Raw genomic sequence first — 7,901 nt, 5'->3', positions numbered from 1 at the left:
GGGGGGGGGAAAATAAGAAAAGAAAAAAAAAAAGAGGAAAAAGAGGGAGTGGAGGACAGCAACAGCTAAAAGGCTACCGAGGCGAAGCGGAGCCTGGGCGGCTGCGGGCGCCGGTAGCGGCCTGTGCCCGGGGCGGGGGCGCCTTCTCCCGGAGCTGCCCGAAGGCGCCGTCAGGCGGGCTCGGTACGGGAGGGGAGCCGTGCCGGGGGGCTGGGGCTTCGCGGGCGGCCTTTCGAAACACACACACACACATCCCCCCTCTCTCCACCCCGGACAAAAAGAGCAGGGGTGGGCAGAGCGGTGCCGCCGGCGCCCCCCTGGCAGGCCCCGAGCGCCCCTCGGGGAGCGGTGCGGCCACCCTGCTCGGAGAGGCACGGCTCCATCCAGGCTGTCGCGGGTTTTGGTTCAGGGTTTGTTTTTGTTTGTTTTTTTTTTTTCTCCTTTTTTTTTTTTTTTCTTGGGGGAAAATGCTATTTACTTAGCATCACATTCCCCGGTTAGCTGAAAACAGAGTTCCTTGACTGCAGTAGTTAACTCTGGGTTTATGTCAAAAGTCGCTTGCAGCAGAATTTGGCTTATAAAAGTTAATATGGAAGGCTGCATAAATAATCAGTGCTAAATAGCTCACTGTGTGTGCATCTGTGGAAAAGCTACTTCTGAGTGCAAACAAAGTTGGCGGCTGTTACAAAGGTGGTCTGTCCTGCCCCGTGGATGAATTAGGGCATAGAGGACCAGATTCCCTCCTGGCGGATGACAGCCATATTGGGGTCAGGATGAGGTTCAGGGGTCGTTTAGTGAGTATTGGTTTCTCTATTTTGGAAAATAATGTGTTACCAACTGAACCTTTTTTTGGTCCATGTAGTCCAAGAACTTTTTTTTTTTTTTTTTTTGCCCCAGGAGGCCAAAATAAGAGATCTGCTGCCAACTGCCCGGAGAAACAGAGCAGGCAGTGCAGGATCGCATCCATAGTCAGAGATGTGCGTTCAGAGCTTGTACTGGTCACTAGGTCCTGTGTGCCTTAAACACAAATGCAAATGATTATGAACAGTCTTCCCCACCCCCAATATTTTCCTTTTAAGTCTTTGTGAGGTGGTTGTGACAAGGTTTCTGTTGTCAGTTTTTGCTCGTATGCTCATCTACTTTTCTGTGTTTGGTAAATAATATGTGGTTGTAGTTCCATCCAGCACGCTTCCCTGAGGTTTATTATCCTGATATTACTAGGGTTCACTTACTTGGAAGGGTGATTCAATCCCATTATAATGCCACCTGCTTCTTGAGCCGTGTAATACCAAGGATCTACTTGCTGATGCCTGTATGGCTGCCCTAGCAGTAAAAATGCAATTCTCAGGGAAAAAATTGCGATTTTTCAAAATAGCCAACTCTGAAGTTTTTGTGACAGAGATGGGTTCATAATACAGGTGGTTGTACAGAGTTCATCTAAGTAAAATCAGTGGATGTGAAATTAGTTTACATGTCAGAATTAAATAATGTAAAAAAAAGAAAAATTAAAATTCTGCTGTTAGAAACTGTTGCATTTCTAAACTGCAAAAAAAGGGCTAGTGATTAAGATAAAATAAATTATTCTGGATTTCATTTAAATTAACCTCTAGTCTTCCCATTCTAGCACTACGTGACAGTCTACACAAAAGAACTTGCTAAAATGTGCTTTCTCGGTGGAGATCCTCTGAATGTTCTGCTCATGAACAAGGGTGTTACACAAATAAACCTAACAAGAAGCAATCCCATATTTCTGTTGCTGTACTATAGACAAAAGTATAGAGTGTGAATTTGAGATGGAGCAGGTATAGATAGTATGGAAAATGCTGTTGTTCCAAAGCAGAAGTGGAAAGCAGTGACCAAACTTGTTTTTCTATGCTTGTACGTATGTAACAGCTTTAAAGTCCACTCCACTGAGGTTATTATACTAAGGGACCCTTTAGATCAAGGTTTCTTTTAGTAGAAGCAGTGGCTGAATCGCCCTGTTTATTTCAATAGCTGTCTTATTTTTTACCTTTTGTTTTTGGAGAGTTTGAATGAACTAGGCAATGTTGGCCAAATATGGTAGATTACTTGAATTATATGTCAAGTAACCGTGTTGATTTGCTGCTGAAACTTGTTACAGTTATTACTGCTGAGTAAATTGGCAGTATTTACGTAAAGAGACTGGTTTTGTATGGTGTATTTCTGAATACCGTGGAGCATGGAACATAATACAGCACTGAAGTTTGCTGGAAGTAAATGGTTGCTCTAAAACCGTAACACGATTAATTAAAAATAGTGAGGTGAAGTTTGAATGAGTTTTAAGACCATGCACATTCCAAGATAAATGATTAGTAGTCTGGGCCTGAAGCTATTATAGCTGAAATATTTACATAAGAAGTTTAGAAACCCACCTGGTAGGCAGACTTTGAAAGAGAGAAAAAGAAAAACAGGTCTCCAAAACATCATTCTTACAGTTTTTCTGTAGTAGTCTTCCTCCTTCAGAATTTGTGCCAGCACTCTTGGCCTTCTCTGAGCCTCCTGATACCAAAATGGCTTTCCTCTCAGCTTGTTTCTTGGCACTAAGTGTCGTAGAGTAGCTTTTTTTTTTTCTTATTTTTTAAAATATTTTTTAAAAAAACCCACAATCCTCCTGTGGCTGCTGTTCAGAGCACTTCAGTTACTACTGTTTGTCCAGCAGTATGCTCTCAATCCATGCTCCTGTCTTGTAATCTGGCTTTTTGGACACTTATCTACGACACATACCTGTTTCCCCTCAGCCCATCAGCAGGTCTGTCATCCCTGCGTGCATACCTTAGTACTAGAGGATGCTTGTTTTAGTTCCTTGGGCAAACAAATTCTGGACTGGCGTTTTAATGGCAGCTCTGTTCTCCACAGCCATTCAGCTTTAGTTGAACCACTATATGTGGGTGTCCATGCGTACTGGGGTTGTGGAGACTGTTTAGCATCTTTATACATTGTGCGCCCTTGAGAGAAGAAAAAAGACTTTGCATTGATTTCCTCTGTGACTGAATTTTGTTGGACACAGATGTGCTTTTAGAAACATCCATTCATAACTAGAAAGACTGTGGATGGAAAAGAAATCATGACCATATCTGGTTATGTTTTTTGCTACCACTCTAATAGACACTCTAAGACCCTGTGTGTGAACAGCAGTCACATATGTAAATTCACAGCCTCTGCTTCTGAAAGAAGGTAGTTTTGTGGCTCCAGGGGAGGTTCTGTTAAGTAGAGCTTGAAATTTGGCTACTGCATTGCCTTGAGTGGCGTTAATTGGAGCAGCTCATAAGGGGAGAGATGGTCTAGTCTTGTTCATTGATAATTCATTTCATGTCACCAGTGTCTTGGGATTTTTTTTCCCCTCACTTTCTTCATTACGTTTTCTTCTTAGGAGGTTGAAGATCATGGTGTTTTTTCATTCTTTTCTTGTTTTCTGCATTTTTTGCACTAGCTGTAGTTCAGTCAAACCTTTCCCTCTTTAAGTAGCCCTCTTCGCAAAACTAACCAAGCTCTAGCGTGCGGAGCCACTTCTTTAAGCCCATTTGAAGGAAGAGGGTAGGGTGATGCAGGTAGGGATAGGACATCTTGCAGGGAAAACAAAGTGCCCCAGTAGCCACATAGTTCAGCTTTGGTACTTGGAACAAAGGGAGTGTGTTGTAATTTTGAGTGAGTTAGGACTGAGTCTGTGTGGCAGAAACAGTTTGTAAGTGAAGTTTTGAGGTATAGGTAGTACTGTTTCCTTTCAATGTAAAGGGATAAAAATCAAGTTACTGTACTGTAGTATTTATGGCTGACCCATCTTAAAATGTGTTAACCTACCTGTGTAACGTAAGAATGAGGTGAAAATGAGGAAAGCGTGTGAGCGATGCAGGAACCAGTATTATTTCCATTGATTGTCAGTCTGCTTAACCCAGCAAGATCAAGTGCAGGTGGAGAGGAGAGCTATTCTGAAGTTCTGCCTGAGGCATCAGTTAACTTTACACTAGTATTCTTTGGAGAAACAAAAAACATTAGTAAAGGAACAGATCTTTGTGAATTTATTGTTTCAAGGAGGCAAATTTATGTGAATGGGCTGGCGTAACGTGTTTGGTTTGAATACAATTAGCAGGAATTGACTCAGTTGGGTATAATTCCCATCTCCCGCAAACATGCACGTTTGTGTGCAGCGGTGAAGTAATTGCTGTTTTACATGTGCTTGCACCTGCATCACCACACTGACGCCGTGTAGATGGCAGAAGAGCAGAAGTTAACTCTGCTGGAGAATCTCAGGTGGGGTGCTGGTAGACTGTGTGACAGTCTGGGAGGTTGTCACTGATAACATCACCAAATCCATTGGTTTCATATGGATCGGGTGACATACCAGCTTACTTATCTCTGAATACTGTCTTGCACTGTGTTGCATCCCTCAGTGCGTAATGACATTTCATTAAAAGGTGTTTATCTGGAAAATTTCGAAGTCCACTGTTTTGTTTGCATTAAGTGTGATTATTTATTATGCAGTTTCTGAAATGGGAAAGTAGCAGTGCTGTTTCCACATGATGGCTGAATGATGGTCATCTGGCAACATGCACTTTTTAACATTTACTGGTCAAAATGGAAGAGTGTTTTAGTCCATGCTGCTGTTTTGAAAAGTAACATCAAATTCTAATATTTAATCTTTACATGATGTTTATGGATAAAAACATGGGGACAGTAGGTGTTACATTACTGTGAATTTGAGCTCCCTTTGTTTCCGTATATTGGAAAGTTGTTAATGTGTTTAAAGGTGTTAGTCATGTGGATGTTTGATTGTCATCTTTCAAGGGCCTGCTATTAAATTCAGAATCACTGGTGGTCTCTGTTCAGAGTTCCATCTTAACAGGTGTCCACATCACTGCTCAGAGTTGGTGCTCCTTGCTGAAAAGTTTGTAGATCAAGAGAAACCCACAGCTTCAGTGTCTACAATTGATTTTTCTTCTGTAAGAGTTTTAATGAAGGTGTTGCATGTAGCCATTCTTTGGTCATTGAGAAGTAAAGGCTGGAATCCTGGACTGGCTGAACGTAGTGCCAGAACTTGGAATGACACTAGTGTAGCCAGACCTTCACCCATGTACAAAGCTGCAGCAGACCAACAGTGTGCCCCTTCCCTACCTCTTCTGGGAAGGATCTTCTCCAGTATAACTGGCACCCCCCTAAGCTGTTTAGTGTCCAGTTGCATGGGTCCTTCTGCCTTTCAGACTGTAGAGGCATTTAGTTTACTCAAGGCTGCAGAAAATAAATCTTCATTATTATTTCCAAACTTAACTCACTGTTGCCAATGTCTGTGCCGGAATGCGCCTTACAGATCCTTGTTTGGTGTTGAAACATGTATTTAAACAGGGCAGTGCCTTTGCCACACCGTTCCCCTCTTCTGAGCTTTGAGCATCATCTTGCACCCTGGGGATGTTGCTGCTTGCGAACAGGGTGTGAAATTATATCTGTAGTTCTGGAGAGCTTGGAGATTTTGGTACAGAAATCCTGGAATGAAATAGAACAGTTCAAAGCAACATTGCTTGGTTGGTGGTTCCCATGCCACTGCTGCGGAGCAGGAGCAGGGGGAATGTAGGTAAGCAGAGCAGCTAGCCCAGCTGTAGAGCTGGCTGATGCAGGAGTTGTAGTGCTATGTGGAGGTGGTGGCAAGTGGCTTGAGGTCTATTACCAGCTCCTGTTACCTACGAAGTGGACTTTTTTTGGTAGAGAATTATTCTCATTATTCTTCAGCAGACACTGGGTTCAAACAAGAATGAACTCTAAAAGCCATGGATACTCAGACTTGCTTTCAACAGAGAATGCATTAAGGAAAATTCTAGCTCCTCGCCCTGACTCCATATATTTTCTTGATTTATTTTTTCCGAAGGAAGATATGGTCCAAGCCCTGTTATTAAGTAGTATTTGTGGTGTTTCCCCAGAAAGTAGTGATACTGTGTAGTGTATGCATGTAACAGTTCCTGACTGCTCAACAAATTTAAAGGCTGTGGCATGCAAGTGGATGTTTCAGTTACACATAACTGTTAGAAGGCTCCAAAATATGACAGCTTCCAGATGTATGAACCGACTGATCCCTTTGTTTAGATTATGCACCACAGCTGATGCCTAGATTAGTGCTGGCTGGACAAAGCTATGGGAGATTTGTCTGGTTTCCACAATGCCATGTTTATATTTCATTTGGATTTCTCCTTCAAAGCTGACCTCCCTATGACCTGTTGGAGCTGTGTCCACTAGGATGCTAGTTTTAATGTGTTTGCAACTGCTTTCATTTTGGTGTCTAATGGAACATGTTTTCGTTTTGACAGTCGTGGACTTTATGCACAATCCTTTTAATTTAACAGTGAATTACACACTTCAACCTACGAGCACTCAGGTAGAACCGTGTTTGTGAAGTTTTCTGTTCCACAGCTAGCTTTTTAAGAATATTCTGATCAGTTAAAACAGTGTTTTAAGTTATAGACCTTGTAGGGCTGTTCCTTGTCAAGCATTTTTTCCTGTGTGTGGAGTTCAGTCTTCTGGCCTTTTTCTCTCAGTGCTTTTTCTTTCTATGGATGATGATGTGGATATACATGGTTCTAGCTGCTGGTTTTGGAGCTCAGTGAGAGCTGGAGTGCAGAAATTTGCAAAGAAGTTCATTCTTCTTTGTGTCTACTGTATAGTTCCATATATTTTGTCATCATCCTTACTTCTCCTCAATACACCTTGGTTCTTCTCATTTGTATAATCTGTCCTTCCTTGTATTATGCAGGAGGGCTTTCCCTATTTGTGTTTGAGTCACTCTACCTGGGAAAATCTGAAGAAATCAGTAAAACTCCTTGAGGCCTAAGTGACACTTCTGCAGTAAATCATGTAGTCCCCTGTCAGAGTTCAGAAAGATAAAGATGCACAACTTTCATTATTACTTACAGAAACTGTATGGTTTTCTTCTGTTGATGCTTTGCTGGAGTAACAGATTCCCAAGATGGTGCCTCATGACAGAAAACTCAGCATTTTAAAGTATGATTTCTGCACTGAAAATGCATGGTTACTTTATTTTGGTGCATGTGAATCAAGGAGAACAGGAAAATGTTTTACTCCTGTTTTGCATGATCTGTGGTATTTTATTTTCCACTTACAGTGTGCTAAATATGACCAATGAATACTGGATACAATAAAACTATGTTCATCCGTGCTGTTAATTGAGTGACTTTGACTTGGAAAAATTTTTCATTTTATATTGCACTAGAAAAAGATGGAGTGGAATTGCAAAAAGTTACTTTGAATTCAGAATTTAAAAATAAAATCTTTTTTTCTTAGTTTTTTTTCCTGCATAAACGTAGTTTAATATCTGTAAATATGATTTGTGTTACTGTTTTTTCTCTGTTATTTTCATTCGGTACCACCTTAGTTGCTATAAACATCCTGAATTTGGCAGAAGTTGTAGTTTCATGAGGTAAAAAGCACTTTATGGAAACTGCTGACCATATAGATGTTTTGATGTATGCAGAATTTTAATTTTGGTTTTTAGAATGAATGTCTTGGCTTTAAGTTTTGCTTGGTTTTGGAAAACTCAGTAACTTCAGTGCTTGAGCAAAATATATAAGAGGTTAGGGAATGAGCAGAACCATAACCTGACTCTTTCTGCAAAGGTGCTGTTCCTTTAGAGAATTGTACTGAACTTAATTCCAGCTTCAAATATACAAGTAATCATTGTATATTTGAAACATCTGTATTCTGCTTATGTGCAAGAAAAAGCTGGTATTTTTAAGGCACATGTGCAGTGTTGTACACCCATATAACTGAAGCTGGAACTGAGCCCTTAAACTGTAATATAGTCTACGTTTCTTAATAGTGAGATAAATTAAAAGAAACAGCCTTCTCTTGTTTACCAGTCTGATGCATTTCTGCTTTTCAGT

The 7,901-nt window shown here is 41.0% G+C and overlaps 1 protein-coding gene across 2 annotated transcripts in view; it reads left to right on the top strand.

Annotated features, from left to right (window-relative positions):
• PTCH1 (patched 1) overlaps positions 1–7,901 on the top strand; it is a 69,146-nt gene that overhangs the window by 3,350 nt on the left and 57,895 nt on the right. The gene's annotated exons all lie outside the window — the stretch shown is intronic.

The sequence above is a fragment of the Calidris pugnax genome, unplaced genomic scaffold (assembly GCF_001431845.1).
Source record: "Calidris pugnax isolate Ruff unplaced genomic scaffold, ASM143184v1 scaffold2, whole genome shotgun sequence".
NCBI lineage: Eukaryota > Metazoa > Chordata > Aves > Charadriiformes > Scolopacidae > Calidris > Calidris pugnax.
Note: the sequence above shows the minus strand (reverse complement) of the source record. Positions and strands in the feature narration are given on the sequence as shown.